General features: G+C 42.6%; 1 protein-coding gene across 3 annotated transcripts in view; it reads left to right on the forward strand.

Annotated features, from left to right (window-relative positions):
- RHOH (ras homolog family member H) overlaps nt 1-19,195 on the forward strand; it is a 59,484-nt gene that overhangs the window by 30,460 nt on the left and 9,829 nt on the right. The window contains exon 2 of one of the 3 annotated variants that reach the window (XR_014465602.1): nt 3,318-3,394. The exons of the other annotated variants lie outside the window; for them this stretch is intronic. The gene's annotated coding sequence lies outside the window, so the exon portion shown is untranslated. Of the gene's footprint in view, nt 1-3,317; nt 3,395-19,195 lie in introns of those variants that run through there. 3 annotated transcript variants of the gene reach the window in all.

Genomic DNA, 19,195 nt, shown 5'->3' on the forward strand with positions numbered 1-19,195 from the left:
ATATATATATATATATATATATATATTTTTTTTTTTTTTTATTATTATTATTATTAAAAAATCTTGAACTATTATTGGTAAGTTATACCTAATTTAAAATAATAAAACGATGGTGTCCTTTTAAATTTTATTGAAAATTTGCACTGTTTTCTTGGGACTGTGTCATGTTAACGTTTTTTTTAACCGTACACATCTCTGGTGCGCCTGATAAGAAAAGAATAAATAGAATAAATAGCTAATCTTACATTTTATGCAGTTTGTGCTGTCTAAATCTAGAACAGGGGTAGCCAACTCCAATCCTCGAGAGCTACCAGCAGTTCATCTTTTCCAGACAACCTAGCTGCTGCACAAGTGCACTCTTTACTCACTGGCAGATTACAAAAGATCCACAGGTAGAGATAATTACTTAACTTGTGATTCTGTTGAGGAGACCTGGGAAATGTTAACTGTTGGTAGCTCTGATCTAGAACCTTCAATTAGAGAAGTGATCTAAGGACATTTTCTAAGCAGTCTCACTAGATCACAGAAAATGCCCCTACATGTGTAGGGGCCATAGCAAGAGTGATTAAGATCCAGCATGCTGGATAAATCTAGTTAGATCTTCTGGGAGTGTGTGTGGAAGTGGGGGGCTATCCTAAAATTGGGAGCCTCCTGCACTTCAGAGAGAGTAGGCAAGTATGGGTGGTGGTTTCTTAGGAGGTGTACGCAGTGTTAGATCTACTTACTATGTAACTAATGAAGCTTAAGCTACAGGGCGTTTGATCTGGGAGGGGCCCTAAAGCAAATTGTTTTTTTAATGAGCGAATCTTACAACAATATTGCTAGAGTTTTCGGTACTTATGTAGTATCTGGGCGTCCGATTTAGAAATCGGGTCGGATCGGTAGCATCGCATGCGACCAATTCGTATGCGATGCGATGGTCCTGATTTTTCCATAGGATTCAATGTTAAAATGGTCTGAGTCCATTTTAACATAGAATTCAATGGGAAAAAGGGTCCTTTTCCTTTCCCCACTATCCAAGTGGGCATGGAGTTGGATATAAACCCGTAGCGAGCCACCGAGCCCGAAGCGTGGCGAGCGGACACAGAATACTTTTTAATAAATCTGCATCCCCTCGCGGGGCTCGCTTCGCTCGCCGCGCTTTATAAAATCAACTCTATGCCCACTTGGATAGTGGGGAAATGAACAGGACCTTGTTAACATTGAATCCTATACAAAATCGCATCGAATCGCATAGCATGCGATATCGTATGCGATTTGATGCAATTTTGTCGAAAATCGCGTCAAATCGCATCTGATTGTATGCCTTAAGGTAAGGCATACAATCAGAAAATCGGGCGTCCAGATACTACATAAGTACTGAGTTTTTTAAATGTCTGCTTTACCCCTTCACATCGCAACTATAACCCAGTTGTTGCCAGGCCGACACTGGTCGAGGTCCCTATGAGCCATTGTCATGTTACAAATGCAGTGTGCACATGATTGGGCTAACAAAGTGCTCTTGAAAACCTTAATGACATTTATTGTTCAGCGAGGAACTGTAATTGGGCAGTGTCTATACAGGAAATCAGATGTCCTTAGGATGTTCCATCTGTCGGAATAAATCAATTATGGATTGTTTCTCTTATCTGTCTAGTAGTGTGTATCTGGCTTTACTCTGGCACTCAATATAAATGGATATAATTTAATTAGCACATATAGGCACTTTTTTTAATTAGGAATCTTTACATTTTTGGTGTTGACATTTATTTAGTTTTACCCAAAATAAACATTATCATAGTGTGCATGCTATGTGTATTCCAGTTAGTGAAAACAATGCAGTAGCCACAGCAGGTCGCTAGCTTTATTTAGAGTGTTACCTGCCTGCTCTAATGTAAATAAGAGGGTTACCTTGACGCTAATGCACGTACGTGAGAGTGCTCAGTATAGCACTACAGAAAATGTGCTCTTATTGCATTAGGCATCCTTAAGTACCACTTAGATGCTGAGATATGTAACGTGACTGTACTACACACAAAGCCGAGTCAACAATTACTGTGGGAAAGAGGAGCGTTAGCTGAAGCACATTTTCCCACGTCAATTCCAAATAAAATAGTAACAGGTTACAAATATTTTTTCCCCTCTGATTAAACTAATTGGTGAGTCAACCTGCGCTATAATAATCCAAATGAAATTCCTACTAGCCTGTACATATTTCTGAACCAGATATTAAAAATATTTTTAATGACCTTAAAATATGTAACTATAAATGCCGCAGCCTCGATTTAAAAATAAATAAATACATGAACCAATCCCATCATTTCCAAAAATAAATCTGAAAACCATGTAAAAACATTCAATTGCCAAAAGATAGCTAGGGGTATGGGTCATAGGGTTGACCAGAGGAAGGTCGACATGCATTATATGCATTAATAAATGAAGTCAACCACAGAAGTTCATCATGTCTGAAGATCGACATAGGATTAGGTCAACACAGTCATTAGGTTGACACAAGCATTAGGTCGACATGTCTGAGGGTCGACATGGGATTAGGTCAACACATGCATTAGGTCAACATGGGCAAGGTTGGCAATCAAAAGGTTGACATGGGGTTTTCACATTTTTTATACCGAATGTCGACACAGTCGACACTTAAAGTGCAATGCGTCCCCTTGCTTCAGGCACACTATTTTATTCTCCCACCATGCCCTAGTGGTTGGTAGGGCATGAAAAGGGCACAAAAAAGTGAAAAACCTCATGTAAACCTTTCGACCTTCCCCATGTCAACCTAATGCATGTGTCAACCTAACCCCAAATCGACCTTCAGACATGTCGACCTTCATTGGTCGACAAAATGCATGTCGACCTAGTGACTGTATACCATTTAAAGTACAGCCGTAACACTAGTCAAACATGAATAGTAACAGCGACTGAAGGCTGTCCATAAGCAATCATAAACCTACCTAATTCTGTACATTTGAACACCGATAAAAAGCCGTAAAAGCAGAAGAAACAGAAGTGAGCTATTTTGTGATTCTTAGAACAAATTACTTCTGTATTTCCACAATGACATGTCTCATAAATTGCAGAGAACAGATCAATTATTTTGGTTCGGCATTTTGTGTTGTATAGAAATATATTACGTTGCGTTTCCCATAATGCGCTTTTATTGTGTATTTGATAACAGCAGACAACAGAAAACATTTCCGTCTCAGAGGGTTGTCGCTATTGTCAGGGTAATAGTGCGGAGAGATTGTTTTTCTAATATTGGTCATGCAGAGTTGTTTGTCTGTGAAAAAGAAAGGGTTAAACAGTGTTTTGTATCTCTCTGGTTTCAGATACTGTTTCTATATGAGTAAGCCCTGTTACACATTGGAGGGGAATCACAAGGCATGCCTTTACCGATGTATCTGCCAGTGAGTAATATTCTATTAATGTATAGCTCTCAAAGCCGCTGCACTACAACCCCCAGCTGTTCTGTCTGTGACCAGTTAGCCTTACTTTGTAACTGGTGGCTACTGGACCAGATGAAATCCTCAAACTGTATTTTCGAAACCTGATTAAAGATACGTGTCTATGTATTTATGTATGTCCCCGACACATCTATTAAATGTCTTATCTGTTGTTAGATAGTGCTCACACATTATCATGGAGCCTTATGTTGGGTACACACTGGGAGATATTTTCTCAACGATATAGGCAATATTGTTATAATTGATGATATCACGTGCATATCAGCCAGTGTGTCAATATCGTTAACGATGCATGTGGGATTGTTAACGATGCATGTGGGATGGAAACATGTTAAATGTTTCCATCCTACATTGGTCCTTCATGAGAAGCCTCCCTGATACAGGACCCATGTGGGTTGGAAATGCATTAAGCACCATATGGATTCCAGCCAAAGGTTACTGCAGATGACTATGAACATCTTGGTGGCTTCCTTTGGTGAGCATATATCCCAGGTTTGTGCATCCTTTTCCCACTTATGAGACCCAGGGGAGGCTTACCGGTACCCCTTGATGGGAGATAGGGGTTACATGCTTTTTTTTGTGAACCCTAGGTGGAATTGTGGTACAGATTTTATGAACAGATCCAACATGTTCTTTATGTGGATTGAGATTGTTCTGAATAGACAAAGGAAGGGATTTATAAACCAGGGTAATTGTCACTTTACTCTTCTATTCTGAATGCATATTTATTTTATGTGTATTTAATCCATGGTCCTGGCTTAGCGCCATAGAATTTTACTTCATATTTGTAACAAGTTTGACTAATTTGAGGGTTAATTTGAGACGTCCTGTGTTAAAGCTAAATGTTCATATTTACTGTGGAAATGCCAGTAAATCTCTCTTCAAAAGATGATGAAGAGTAGGCATAACTTTTGTTTAGGGCTCAGTTATTAATAATATTACATTTAAAAAATTGTTTCAAATATTTAAACTTGAATGGACTGAAACAACTCTCCACAAAGAGGCTCAAACCAATTTTTTTTTCGAAATATGGGACAGTTATATAGACACATTACCAACAGAAACTAAACAACAAATACATAAGTGCTTCCGCACGACCCTCTGGTATGAGACCAGAATACTTTTGCAAGATCCGCCAATTGTCCAATAAGAACTTGGAGTGGTCATCTCGGACACACATGGTCTCCAACCCCCCCCCGCTCTACTCTTTACAATTTTTGTTTTTATTCTTCTTTCTTCTTAATTGTATAATTGTTTTAAGAATAAAGCAATATACATATTGACAAAGATTACATTGCTTTTATCTTCATAAAAAGGCGAAAGGCGCTATGATATTGATGGTTATACTTGTTTATTGATTATTGCACAAGCAAGAATGACATGTAAAGATTAGTCAATTTACTGTATAACTGATAAATTAATCTCTTGTATGCCCAAAAATTGTATGTTATTGTTGAATGAAAATTGTTTCCTACAAATCCCCACTGTATGAATCTTGAATTCATGGCCATATATTGACACTAAATGTAAAGGAAACAATAACTGAAAATGTTTACAAATTACAATACTGTTTAAAGAAATGTTTTATTATTGTATTTCATCTTTTTGCAATAAAAACAACTTTGAGAAAAATAAAAATAATAATATTACATTTAAGAGGTCATTCTGGTTGACCCGCATTGCGAATTTTGCAGCTTTGTGAGCCAACTAAACGTCACCCGCCGCCCATTCGAACCCCCCATACACGGTGAATGTCCCAACATGCATGCAAACGGATGTTTCGCAAAAACAACCATTCGCACCCTCGCGTGCAGGCCGAAATCATTCAATCAAATCATTTCTAAAGCGCTCGCAAATCTAAGTCACTCTCTGGTGACTCAGATTCGTGGCACCCTGGTATGTGAACAGGGTGGGCAACTGATATCCAGTGACGCCAGCTGCCTGTCCCCGGGACCCCTGTCACAGCCGAATTACCATGGGAACACCCAGCGTTCTCATGGAGATGCCCATGAAATGCTGAGCATTGCCATGGGTGTGACCCCTAGCCGCACTGCTCCGTGCAAACGGGTTGGTAAATAATCAATTTGCCACGTTCGCTCGTCCAAAGATCCTGCACATGCACATAAATATTTATGCGCATGCGCACAAACAAAATATTGCTCCCCTGTGCGAACGCGCAGGGGACCGTGAAGATCACACTGACCTCCGGAAGCCACTAACGTTTGATGACTTCCCTTGTGCCTATGTAATTCATTAGACCCTTATGAAGCCTTTCAGATATTGACCTCTTAACTCAAGTAAATAAAAACACTGCACATCATAGCTGGCTGGAGAAAAGTCATCACTTCCTTGAAGTTGGTGGCCAAGAAAGAGAAAAGCTGCAAATCATACAATCACAATTTAATTGTCGGCATGAGTAATCCTTCCCCCTCTGTATTCCGGGGGTATTGCTGCACCCACCTAATTTCAGGATTGGATTCCGCCAATCCCACTGGTCATGAAGTCAGCAAAACTCTTCCTTCGCTGACAGGACAAAGCGCTATTCAGACTTATGTCCCGTTGTTGATCAGCTTGATAGAAGCCTTCACAATTATCCATATGAATCGTGGCTGTGATATTGCTTGCAGCCTTGCTGAATACGTCGGCATAGGCATCACACACCGAAATAGGTGTCCACTGCCCCTATCATCTTCCCATCATATGGTCAACTTTGTACTATGAACCAACTACCAACCGAAAGATATCTGGCATAGATGATGATCATTCCATGCTCCAGTCTTTTGTTCTCTTTATGCCACCACCCCTAATACATACTCTTAAGTGGATCCCTATGACCCACTATAGGCCATCACCTCAACCCTACAGTGCTTCTCTCCATAGGGACTAGTACAAGTCCCTGCTTGCATATACTTTCAGTTTTTTCTCTTTTGAAATGCCCTTTAAAAAATTGTCTAATTATATACAGTGGAAATAAAAAGTATGTAATCCCTGTATGTAAACATGGTCCACTTGGTTAACAAGAATAGAAATTATCTCCAGCACTGTGTGATAGAGCGTAGCAGGACTGTGTGATAGAGAGTCGCCAGCACTGTGTGATAGAGCATCGCAGGACTGTGTGATAGAGAGTCACCAGCACTGTGTGATAGAGCATCGCAGGACTGTGTGATAGAGAGTTGCCAGCACTGTGCCATAGAGCATCGCAGGACTGTGTGATAGAGAGTCGCCAGCACTGTGTGATAGAGCATCGCATGACTGTGTGATAGAGAGTTGCCAGCACTGTGCCATAGAGCATCGCAGGACTGTGTGATAGAGAGTCGCCAGCACTGTGTGATAGACCATCCCCAGCACTGTGTTTTAGACCATCCCCAGCACTGTGTGGTAGAGCGCCGCCAGCACTAGCAGCAGTGAAGTCCTACAAACACTCTGCCACCCTAGTACAATAATGTTTACATCAAACCAGAACAGAATATGATGGCTGCAACATAACTCATTAAAACAATGTATGTCAAATAGCAATGAGAACAATATCAATATATTCCAACATCATTGTTTTGATAAACTATGCGCATGATTCAGACCTGACAGCAAATTAGCAGCGGCCAGCGATCAGATAGACACCGCCGCCGCCTATAGTGAAATCCCACCTTGTGAATGAATGTGCTCGCTGTAAGCATAGATGTGTACGGCCAATGAAGACATCGCAGCTGAGCGAATATGTCCCAAACCATTAGACGCTCACCAATGATTGATTTTTCCACTGTCGACCTGTTGCTTGTGTCGACCTTTTGCCTATGTTAACCTTTTCGTATCAACCTAATGACTATTGACATAGACACTGGCGATCCTTCATACCATAACTGATATACTGTACATGCTGCTGGGAGGGAGCAGCCAGAATGTCGGCATGTATGTTGCTGAGTGTACTGGAATATGCTGGCACTATAGGGTATGGGTCATAGCATCAACCGTAACAAGATCAATAGTCAATAGGTCGACACACATAAAAGGTAGACCTACCTGTTGGTTGACATGGCCAGAAGGTCAAGACAAGCAAGATATCGACATGGAAAAGGCTGACAGCATAGTATCCCCATTTAGGTCACTTGTGGCCAGCCTGTGTTGCCAGATCCCACCATAAAAGCCCATGTTAAATTCATAACATGGGTTTCTATTGAGCCATGCAGAGCCCATCAGGGGCGGAGCTCTCCCGGAGTCTGCTCCTGATTGGCTGAGGGCAAAGCCGGTGAGGGCCTGCAAGTGTTAAAACACTTGCAGCTCCTCAGTCCGCTGTAGCCGGGCATTCGGTACTGAAACCAAGCGGTCGCAATCTACACCAGAGGGTGAGTATAATTGTTTTTCATAGGTACCCTACTACTTTTGTCCCCCATATTTTGGGAACCAGGATGGTGCCTAGAGTCTGTGCTGGTTATAAAAATATGGGGGGACCCCATTTGATTTACCCCCCTGTATTTCTGCAACCTGGACCTGCTCAATGAGCCTGGTGCTGGTTATACTCATGGGGGGGACCCCTCACATTATTTTATTTTTTTTACTTTTTTTAAATATTTTTCAATTTTTTTACACAGAGAAGCATTGATCTGACTGATACATGGGATGCTTCAGCCTCATCTGTATTTGTTTGCTGGGAAACTTGGCAGCCAAATACTGTACGAATGAATTTGCCATTGGAAAATATGAATTTGGAGAATACGGCAGCTTTGTAAATTAGCTGTATTCTCCGTTTGTATTTTTGTCCGATTATGGACAATTCTGATCATACCCGGCCTTCTTTAGTAAATTGCCCCTTTGTAAAGTGTGAAAAAAACACATTTTTTCAAAAAACTTTTTTTTTCATGTTGAACTTTTGACCATGTCAAAAGATCACCCTTTTTCGTGTCGACCTTTGACCTGTTGACCACATCCCGCGCTATGTACTATAAGTAAATGTTGATAAAATAATAATAGCCTAATAGTTACATATATACATTTGTCAGGTATTTTCCGCAGCAGACAAAACAAGAGCCGTTCAGTGTTACAAGTGCAATATGATACTGAACAAGTAGTGTAACTATGTGGCAGATACAGGTGGCTATTGCATCTTATTGGTACCAGGTCCCCTTTCTCACACCTCATTGCTCAGATGACTCATTTTGGGAGGTTTACAATCCCAGCCTACACAGCCTTATACATGAAATACTGTATTTCACTTCTCCATCGTGTGCTTTTTCCACAACAAAATTGTTTCTAAAATCATACTTAATAAATTGGCAAACTGTGTTGATGTGTGATAGATTTAAAGAAAACTTTATTATTTATTTTTTAAATAATTGATTTTTGCTGAGGTGTTACAAAGCACAATAGGGGGATTACAGAAAATGACAAAGAGGGACAGTGGGAAGGGAAAGAATAATATAGAACACAGAAATGAACAGTATCAAACAGCATATGTTACATCATTTAATATAAAACAAGTAGGTTGAATAAAACCCAGTGAAATATATAGAAATAATCAGCAGCTTTTAGAATTTTGTTTGTTAGGTATAGAGGAGGGTCCAGTTATGCACAGGGTTTGGGAAGCAGCTTCTTTACCTTCAGTGTGCCAGGGAAACCCATCAAAAAGGGTGAAGAGGGGGGAAATGGAGTGCTTGACATCTCTAGTTCCCACCTCAAAATGAAAGTTAGCAAATGGGGAGAGAAGGGGGTTTTCCAGTGTTGGGCAATAGTTGCAAGGAAAAAGACAAATCACCACCAGGTGATGAAGGCGCTTAGCGGGTGGGTTGTTATGTGGGCTGCTCACATGGAGGGGGGGGGGGTTCAGGCCCCTGGTGTGGTAAATATGAGAAGAGAAAAAAAGGGGGGGGGGTGGTGTGGAGCGCCCAAAAAGTTAATGTAAATAATGTATCAATGAATTATGTTTACAGTTAATAAAAAGATAAATGGGCAATAGTTGCCCTGGCTGAAATCAAGATATGCCCTAGTACAGTGGTCTCCAACCTGTAGCTCAGGGTCATAGTTTGGGTAGCTTGCCTAGCTACAATAATGCTGTCAGCTGGGATTAAGTGCCTGAAATCAGGACCTGAATCCGGGAGCCACCACAAGGCAGAAGAGAGAACCCGGAAGCCACTGGCAGCTGCAGAGGGATCCAGTGTCATTGTCCCATAGCAGACTGGAGGCTGCTACGGGGACCCACGAATATACACACCACCGGTAGCCACTGTTGGGAGACAGCAGAACCGCTGACACTCCCCAGGGCAGGCGACAGGGGGGGGGGGTCAAGGGGGACAAGTGTGACGGGCCCCAGAGATATGAAGGGCCCCAGAGCTTCCATGCCTGGGCACGGCCACTGCCTGTACTAGCTGGCCTGTCAGTGACCCTTGAGGGCCGGCTGTCTACTGTGCATCATCTGTTTTTGGCTGAGTCTGACTGACTCACTGTGTGCCACTGCCATCTACTGTGTGTGCGCCCTGCCACTTGGTGCTCAGAGCCATCTACTCTGTGTGTGCGCACGGCCTGGAGCCGCAGGCGCACAGCCTTACCCACTGGTGCTGTGGCCTCAGTCTCTGGCTCCTGTACTTTTACTGCGTGGGTCATCAGTGGTTCCGCACTCTGCAAAAGACCTGCCCTGCCTGCCTGTAGTGCTCAGCATTCTTTTGTGAAAGTGACAGGCCAGCAGCAGCCAGAGCCAGCAGGAAGCAGCAGCAGGAGCCAAGCCAGCAGGACTGAGAACGAGAGAAGTCCGCACCTGAAAGCAGGATCTGGAGCAGGGAAAGGTTAAAGCTTATGCAGAAGAGCATTTGTGTGGATTTGGGGGGCCCCAGAAATATCAATGTACAGGGCCCCAAGATTTCTGTTGCCGGCCCTGACACTCCCACAGAGGATTCAGTATGAAAACCCGACGGTGAAAATCCCGAATGAGGAACATCCTCACTTTGCTATAGAGCACCAGGCGCTCCCGCTAGGACTCTTATTGCACGTTTCTTACATTACAAAGATTGTGATGTTATTCTTCAGATGAAAGGCCCCCTGCAGTATCTATCTATCCAGACTTTGCTCTGAAGGTACAAAGGAGCCGTTCACGGTTTATACAAATCAAGAAGAATCTTCGGGACCGTAATATGCAATATTCAATGATTTTCCCAGCCAAATTGCGGGTCGTGTTTAAGAACACCACACATTTCTTTGTGTCTCCTAAAGACGCTGAGAACTGGATTGAGAGACAACCTCAGGGTCCGGCCAGAGTGATTTTGTTGGTTATATTAATTAAGGCAGCACTCTTGTAACATGTAAAGATGTGTACATTGTTCTTCTTATTGGTTAGCGTTCTTCATATATATTTATCTATGTGAGGAGGTCCTGCCGAAGACAGTGTAAGGGTTTTTCTTGTATTCCGTTATCCCGTATTCAGATTTTCTTTGGGGCTAGGGGTTTTATTTTCTCTTTTTTCTTGATATGGGGTTTAGGTATACATTAGATTTTCAAAAATTTTTGCCTATTTTTTTTTTTTTATGTATGCCATCTCTTTTGTGTTCTATGTATGTTTTCCCATAAAGTGTACTTATACCGGACCTAGGAGTTGAGTCCTGGATATACAGTATCCAAGAATGTATATAAATACTTATTTTGCTTATAATGATATACGTTATTATTGCAGCCCAGAGAGGTGCACTGTTGGCTCCAAGATCGCTTCCTTTTTTTACTTTTAATTGTATTTATGTATGGTTACTACTTCTGATGAGCTCCACCTGATTGGCTGGAACGTTAGAGGATTAAACGATAGGATTAAGAGGTCGTTGGTTCAGTCTCAGGTGAAAATGTATCGGGCCGACATAATTTGTTTATCTGAAACACACTTTTTCGGTAGTAAGGTTTTGGCACTTAAAAAATCATGGATTAGTCAGGGGTTTCACTCTACTTTTTCTAGTAACTCTGGAGGGGTATTGGTACTTATTAGGAAGTCTGTACAGTTTTATTTAGAACAAAGTGAGATAGATGTTTATGGTATATATGTTTTTCTTTTTCGTGCATATATTAATCATAAACTGTTTCATGTATTGGCTATATATGTCCCTTCACCATATAATAACGAAGTCCTAAATTTATCGCCTGTTTGCCTATGATTCCTATAATATGTATAGGAGACTTTACTAATGTTATGGATATGAATCTGGATAGGTGGAGGGAGACGGTACTATATACCCCTCAGTCTTCCTCTCCCACCCCCTTTTCACATTTTATAACTGGAATGGGTCTAGTTGATATATGGAGGATGCGGAATCTCAATGTTACTTGTTACTCCGCAACATTTCATACCTATTCTCATATAGATTTAATTCTAATCTCTCCTGATCTCTCGCCAGATGTGGATTATCTTCTGAGGGGTATATCAGATTACTCCTCAGTACTTCTTACATTTAGACCAAGGTATGAAATTGTCTAAATTTAGCCCCTTCTTGTTGACCTTGTTGGGGACAGGGTTGGATTTAGTAGCAGCCTGGGAGGGATTTTAGATTGATATTGTAACATATATATAGATCCCACTATGAGTCATTCATTAAGCACATTTCTGAAATTAAAAAATTTAATTGAAGGGAGGAAGATATAGTAGAACTTTATGTCGGCAGTTAGAGATGCAATATATATCTTCACAATTGCAGACAGATAGGATAATGCTGCAGGATATACAATGTGAGTGGTCTGATTATTTATTTGAAAAATCCAGACGTCAGCTTCTTTTCTCTGGGCATGAGCAATATTTTCAAACGTAAATGAATGGTAGTTACCTGGCCTATTTTGCCCGGGTTGACTTGGGAGGTAGCAATATAATTCAAAGTATGCGAAACTCTAATGGACAGGAATGTTACTCTGGGGCCGAGGTGGCGGGAATTTTCATGATTGTATGCTTCCTTATATGCCTCGAGAGTATCATACTCTGAAATACAACTGGGGGAGTATCTAGAATTAATAGACCTCCCCCATCTATCAAATTCAGAGGCTGAGGCCCTGGATGCAGTATGTATGCTGGAAGAAATAGAAGCAGCTATATTTTCTATTTCTGCTTAAAAGGCTCCTGGGTGTGATGAAATCCCAGTGGAAGTATATAAAACATATAAGGAGGTTTTTATTCTATATCTATTAGACTTATTTAATTTGCTTCTCACATGGGGGTCTATCTCACTATCTATGTCTGAAGCTAAGGTACTTGTGAGTTATCCGGGCTCCCGATTTTTTGATTGTATGCCTTAAGTTAAGGCATACAATCAGATGCGATGCGATGCGATATCGCATCGCATCGCATCCGACCATCGGATGCGATGACCCGATTTTTCCATAGGAATCAATGTTAAAATGGACTGAGTCCATTTTAACATGGAATTCAATGGGAAAAAGGGGTCCTTTTCATACCCCTACTATCCAAGTGGGCATGGAGTTGGATATAAATCTGTGGCGAGCGTAGCGAGCCACCGAGCCCGAAGCGTGGCGAGCGAAGCGAGCCCCGCGAGGGGACGGTATTCCGTGTCCCCTCGCGGGGCTCGCTACGCTCGCCACGCTTCGGGCTCGGTGGCTCGCTACGCTCGCCACAGGTTTATATCCAACTCCATGCCCACTTGGATAGTAGGGGTATGAAAAGGACCCGATTTTCCCATTGAATTCCATGTTAAAATGGACTCAGTCCATTTTAACATTGATTCCTATGGAAAAATCGGGTCATCGCATCGCATCGCATCGCATCCGATGGTCGCATGCGATGCGATGCGATGTCCCGATCCGACCCGATTTAAAAATCGGACGCCCGGATAACTCATAAGTACCGAAGCTAATATTGTTCTTATTAAGCTGGGGAAGGACCCACGATGCCGGAATCCTATCACTCCATCTCATTACTAACTACAGATATCAAAATTTTAGCCAAGATATTGGCGACTCGATTAAATGCAGTTATTACTTCCATTATTTACCCCGATCAAACAGCTTTTATATTCCTCGCCAACTGCCCAAGTGACTGTGAATGGCTAGCTATACATCAGATAAATTCCCATTGGAGAGGGGAACAAGACAGGGGTGCATAGGTGCCGATTCTGTGGGTGCTCAAGGGCCCGAGCACCCACGGAAATTGATGAGCAGCCACAGGCCCGAGTCCCGCTGCTGGGCCGCCATATTAACTTGCTAATTTGCGGCTGCAGCACCCACATTGCCGGACCCGCCACCTGGGAAACAGTATGCCGGGAAAAGTGTATTCTGTCCGCGGAGTACCTGCACTGTGGGGGCATTTATGTACCTGCACTGTGGGGGAAATTTATGTACCTGCACTGTTGGGGTATTTATGTACCTGTGGAACTCTGTTGCCGTAATTTGAATATTGGAGACAACTGTGCTCTATAATAGAAATTGGTATTATTTTGTGGCAACACCCCTTCCCAGAGGCTGGCTGGCAACTTTTAGCCTGTGGGGCAAGTCCAGAGCACTGGCCCATAAGTAAGAGCGCATCATTAAATGGAGGTTTTTAATTTAAAAAAATATATATTTTAATTAAAAAAAAAATTAGGCCTGGAGTTGATTATACCATAGATACTTTATTATTTTAACTTTGACAGACTGCTCCCCCTGCATAAATACACCAGGACAACACAGGCTGCTCCCCCTACATAAAAATACCAGGACACCACAGGCTGCTCCCCCTACATAAAAATACCAGGACACCACAGGCTGCTCCCCCTGCATAAAAATACCAGAACACCACAGGCTGCTCCCCCTACATAAAAATACCAGGACACCACAGGCTGATCCCTCTGCATAAAAAGAACAGGACACCTCAGGCTGCTCCCCCTGAATAAAAAGAACAGGACACCGCAGGCTGCTCCCCCTGCATAATAACAAGAGGACACCACAGGCTGCTCCCCCTGTATACAACAGAACAGGACACCACAGGCTGCTCCCCCAGCATTTTAACAGGAGAACACCACAGGCTGCGAATGGCAGAAATATTATAATGTAAAAAGTGCTAAATATGTAGAAACTAAGACAAAAATATGTTAAGAAAAAAATAAAATGTAAAGAAATATATAATAAAATAAAAATAAATAAACAAAAAACTAAAAATAATAAAGAAAAAACAACAGCTAAGGGCACTTGTAAAGGAATGGTTAAAAACAATATTTTTAGCTCTTTTGATGCTGGGATAAAGCTGCACTTGCCACTTTCCCTACCTCTAAAGATTGTGATTGCTGTCAACGGACAGCTCCTGAAGATCCCTGCAGTGCGGATGTGGTGGCTGTGCAGCTGGGTACACTGGTCGCGCTGTCAGAGCTCTGTTCCCTTCCTTAAGCGGATCGGGTCTTAGGCGGGGAAGTAGCACGGAGACTGTGGAGAGGGGTTGGCGGGGTTGGTAGGATGGCAGTCTCCCCTGATGGACGCCCTGCCTCTGCCCGCTAGCTCTTCCAGATGGCACAAATCAGACACATGGTCGGGCAGCATCGGCGTCATGACGTCACCTGTACTGAGGCCATGTCCTCAGAGCTGGGGGCTGGCAGCCATGTTTCTGTAGCTGCGGCCATGATCTGAAAGCCGCGGCTAGGAGATTGAATGGAGGAGGTGGACAATGCGCGAATCCCCAGGCTGGCGGCCCGCAGCAGTAACTGGTACAGCGGCCCGGGGGGCACATGGCACCCTGTACCCCGGCCCAGCCCGCCCCTGCCCCTTCCCCATGAATCCACTCCTCTATATTTTTGGCTTGAGCACCCACTAGCAAAAACATAAATTGGCACCTATGCAGGGGTGTCCTCTCTCTCCTGCATTATTTGCAATGGCTACCCTAGCCAGATTACTACAGAGGTCTGATGGGATCCAGTAAATTACAATTGGGGAGGTGGTAGATGTTGTGGCATTATATGCAGATGATCTGCTTCTTTTTTTCAAGAATCTGAGAACTCTCTCCAAGTCATGCTGCAGATAGTAGAGCAGTTTGGAACATTTTCAGGATTATTAGTCAATTGGGAGAAGTCATATATTCTTCCTATCTGAGGTCAGATCCCTAAGGATGACTAGGTCATCCATCCCCCTACAAGGGGCATTACAATTCAAATATCTAGGTATTTAGATCACACCTCAGGCTACTGACTATGTGGTTCAAAATGTTGATCCTATTGTACAAAACTTTCAAGAGAAAACTTGTGCCTGGAGAAAATTACCGTTGTCCGTTTTGGGTCGTATTAATTTATTTAAAATGGCCATTCAGCCTAAATTTTTGTATGTGCTGCAGAATTCTCCGATTTATATTGAAAAACAGGTATTTTTAGCAGGGTTGAGAATGTAATCCTATAATTTATCTGGGTTGGTAGACCAGACAGAGTTTCTATTAAGGTTTTGTATAAGTCCCAATCATCGGGAGGCTTGGGTCTCCCCAATCTGTGACTTTATTATATGGCAGCGCAATTAGCACATTTATCTGGTAGTGGGTATGATAGATTTGACAATGGAGAGTCTTCTAGTGGAGCGGGTGGAGTGGTCTCCTCTGCAATTTCTGCTCTCAGGGCTATCAACTATGAAACTATCTAATTTGCTCCGCCAAGCTCTAATGGTCTGGCATTTATTTTGAACATAACTTCTACGATTGGTCTGATCAAGATAAATGCACCCCGTTATGGTTTAATAATCTATGTTCTGAAATGTTTAAATTAACTAAAGATAATATTTGGATTACTTGGGGTTGGTATCCGTGGGTCAACTATACTCAGAGGGAGAGTTTAAGTCTTTCCAACAATTGAAAGAGGAGTTTGGGGTGCCAAATACTATAATGTTTCGGTACTTTCGGCTACGAGATGCTGTAATGGCTCAATGTCCTCAGGATCTTCCAGGGATATCATATTTAGTTAAAGTGATGTTATCCACCATAACCCAGAAGGGGGAAATATCCAATATCTATGCAGCTATTAATGATACATTGATCCCAATTTAAATTACTAACCTTAAACTGAAATGGGAAGTAGATCTGGGACCTAGATCTTAGGTCTAATGAACGGTGGATTCAGATTGTAGAGTCACTTAAATATACCACCCCATGCATCAGATTTAGACAAGTGTTCTCCTATATCCTTCATAGAGCATACTCGACACCTATGATCCTGCAAAGGTCTGGTCTTAGAAATAACTCCTAAATGTCAAGCTGACCATGCAGGATTTGGCATATGATATGGGAATGCCCAATAAATTATAGCTTTTGGGAAGCGGTTTGGAGGGATATACAATTTACTATCCTTTCACTCCCCACAATAGATCCATTGGTATGCTTATTTGGGATAGACGTGGAAGAGACACACTCAATCAACATATATAAGTATGTCCTAGTGTTCATTCTAGCACCCGCTATCTTTAAAAACCCATGCAGTTCCTCTTCCCTGCCTGGGGTGTCGCTGTGTGCTGTAGTGCTTCTAGCACAGTGTGGTCTGTATATCAGCAATGATATGCAAACCAGACATGTGCTAGAAACACCACAGCAGACAGCAACACCCCAGGCAGGGAACAGGAACTGCATGGGTTTTCAAAGATGGCGCGTGATAGAGTGAACACTATGTCCTCTGTCTTACTACACTGGCTAAAGTAATTATAGCTGGGGTTAGGGTTGGTTCTCTCCAGATCCCCCTAGTATATATAAGTGGAGGGCATTAGTTAATGAGGTTGCTCGTCATGAGAGATATATGTTTAAAAGGATCTATTTCTACATTTTTTGGAAAATGTGATAGATGGTGTACCTCTAAACTGGGTAGGGATGAGGAGAATCCACTGAATACTGTGTCTATACAAGAGACTGCATTTATATGGTACCTTGATACACTTTTTTTATTCTCGATATGTACATAATATCATACTGATTTTTGTGTTTGTGGATGTTGCATAAATATTAGAGGTAACATTTAGGGGGAAATTTACTAAGAATACGAATACAAAAAATCGTATTCGTATTCTTAGTAGTGTCGTCGTATTTTGATTCGTATTCCAGAGGATAATTTACTAATCAGACGTATTTGACTAATTCGTATTATCCGATGGCGTACTGATTTGTATTTTTGCTGATACGAATTCGTATTTTAAAATACAAATTCGTATTGGCAGCCTGCATGGATCAGTCAGATCCATGCAGGCTTCAGTGTAAAAAAATAAAAACGGCGTGGGGTCCCCCCCCACGGCCGTAACCAGCACCAGGCTCAAAGACCCGGGGCTGGTGTTAAAAAATCAGGGAAAATTTTGAGAAGGACTCCGCTGATTTTCTAAAACCAGCCACAGACTCCAGGGCCGGGTCTGGTCCCCAAAATACAGGGGACAAAATGAATAGGGGTCCCCAGCTGAGGGGAGACTTTTTATACAAGTCCCCCCGGCCAAAGCATTCATCCCTACTGACCAGTCAGCCTGGGCAGGGGTCCTGGGGGAGTGGGGACCCCCCCCCAACGAAGGGGTCTCCCCCCTCCAGAACTTACCTGCCCAGGCTCTTTCCCCAGTACCCTTGGGCTGTGGGTACCGGGCTGATTAAAGGTGTAAAAATAGAGAAAACCATTGGGTTTTGCTGTGGAACTATGAGTCCCAGCAAGCCTGGAACGCATACTGGGACTTGGAGAACCACAAGTCCCAGCATGCGGCCCATTAATGGTCTTGCTGGGACTCTTAGTTCCACAGCAAAACCAATAGTTAAATAAAAGCACACTGACACATGAAAAATAAAGCTTTATTACATAAATAGCCCACACATACTGATACTTACCTATCTTGAGCCCGTAGGTAGGTCCCCGGGTCCGTTGTCCTGGGGCCAGGGGTCCATAGGGGTACCTGTGGAAGCAAATTTTACTTACAAGTCTCCTTTGGCGTAGATCAGGTCCTTTTCGTTCCATGTAGGCTCCCCGGGACTTGGCAAAATAACAAACCGCTCACGTGAACCACCGGACTGAGCAGGAGCCGCACGATGTCTTTGTTTACATCGTGCGGCTCCGCCCTAGAATAGCGCTGTTGGCCAGCTTGCGGCGCCTAGCGGTATCAATGCTTTGGCCGGGGGACTTGTATAAAAAGTCTCCCCCCGGCTGTGGCATTACCCTGCTTGCTGGTTGGGCCTGGGGCTGGTTATTATAATACGGGGGACCCCTATTCATTTTGTCCCCCGTATTTTGGGGACCAGACCCGGCCCTGGAGCTGGTTTTAAAAAATCGGCGGAGCCCTACTCAAAATTTTCCCTGATTTTTCAACACCAGCCCCGGCTGGTTATAGCCGTGGGGGGCACCCCACGCCAGTTTTTTTAAATGTTTTTATTTTTTACACTGAAGCCTGCTCGGATCTGACTGATCCGTGCAGGCTAAAGCCAAATACGCCAGGAAATTGAAGTCTATTTTCCTGGCGTATTTGGCCGGCAATTATTGGCAGTTTGCAGATAATTAGCATACGGGTGCTTAGTAAATTAGGAATCACCATTCTTTTGAATGGTGATTCCGGTTCATATTACCCAATGGCGTATACATTCGTATTTGTAAATACAAATACGAATGTGCCATAAATACGAATACAAATAGGTGTATTTTTGGCATAGTAAATGCCAAAAATACGAATACGCCTAAAAAATTCGTATTTTACTATGCAAATACAATTTTTTTTAGGCGTATTTGCCTTAGTAAATTTCCCCCTTAGTATTGTCTATATGTGGAGGAATGGGAAAACATCAGGGCAAATCTATGACTGCTGTAATTTGTTTATAGAGGGCATATACAGTA

Source organism: Crinia signifera, chromosome 1 (assembly GCF_055691185.1).
Source record: "Crinia signifera chromosome 1, ASM5569118v1, whole genome shotgun sequence".
Lineage (NCBI taxonomy): Eukaryota > Metazoa > Chordata > Amphibia > Anura > Myobatrachidae > Crinia > Crinia signifera.